Below are 1,422 nucleotides of genomic sequence, written 5' to 3'. Positions count from 1 at the left end.
AAAAAATAAACTTTACAGACTCTCAGTTCAGTTCAGTTCAGTTCAGTCGCTCAGTCATGTCCAACTCTTTGTGACCCCATGAATCGCAGCACGCCAGGCCTCTCTGTCCATCACCAACTCCCGGAGTTCACTCAGATTCACGTCCATCGAGTCAGTGATTCCCTATCCAGCCATCTCATCCTCTGTCGTCCCCTTCTCCTCCTGCCCCCAATCCCTCCAGCATCAGAGTCTTTTCCAGTGAGTCAACTCTTTGCATGAGGTGGCCAAAGTACTGGTGTTTTAGCTTTAGCATCATTCCTTCCAAAGAAATCCCAGGGTTGATCTCCTTCAGAATGGACTGGTTGGATCTCCTTGTAGTTCAAGGGACTCTCAAGAGTCTTCTCCAACACCACAGTTCAAAAGCATCAATTCTTTGGCACTCAGCCTTCTTCACAGTCCAACTCTCACATCCATACATGACCACAGGAAAAACCATAGCCTTAACTAGACGGACTCTAGCCAGATGGATAATTGGTCTGACTCCAGGGGCAGTTATTTTGTTTTGAGGCCAAGAGCATGGAGGATAAAAGAAAAAGAACAAGAATGTTTAGAAAAAAGACACAAACTGAGAAACAGAAACACAAGCTCAAAGGCATTTAAACTAATGATGTAATTTCAAAAGAGAAATGAATATATTCAAATTCACACTGACTACATGAGAATCTTCCACTGTGGGTGAGGAAGGTTTTTAAAGTCATGCTGCAGTGACATGACCCAAACAAAAACCACAAGGGGACATACAAACTTTTTTCCACCCCTATATGTGGTTGCCAGAAAACAAGTCACCAAAAGAGAAAAAACAATTTGCTTTGAAAATAAAGTTTAGCTGCAATTTTCAACTCCAGTTAGTGGTGTGGCTTGATTATATAACTTTTCAGGAAAATAAATGATATCATTTACAAAATGTTTAGAATTCTCCAAGAAGCACAATAAACAACGAGTAAAAACACATAGATGTCAACAAGTAAATGTTAAACCTTACACCATGTAACACCGTAATAATTGTACATGTTGATGGGAGCAGCAATAAACACAGTCCATCTGTCACATTCCACTTAATCTATTCACAGAATTGACGCCTCTGTGAAAACTCCCTTTCCTCTCAAAGCTGTCAGAGGGGAACTGGGATGCCTATATTCCTGCTCCAACTCTGCCAGTGACCATATGACAGTTTCCAAGCTATTTCACTTCTATGAGCTTGAAAGCCTGGTCTCTATAAGTGAGAGAGTTCGAATGATTTCTAAGATGCCTTCCATCTCTGGACAGTATTTTGTCTTGGAATTTAAGACCAAAATGCTTACCTACAGATTCACAAATAGTCGCCAAAAATGATTAGCCTTTTCTCTTCATTCTAGTTTCCATCATGTAAAACTGTCATTAATT

The sequence above is a fragment of the Capricornis sumatraensis genome, chromosome 19 (assembly GCF_032405125.1).
Source record: "Capricornis sumatraensis isolate serow.1 chromosome 19, serow.2, whole genome shotgun sequence".
Lineage (NCBI taxonomy): Eukaryota > Metazoa > Chordata > Mammalia > Artiodactyla > Bovidae > Capricornis > Capricornis sumatraensis.
Note: the sequence above shows the minus strand (reverse complement) of the source record.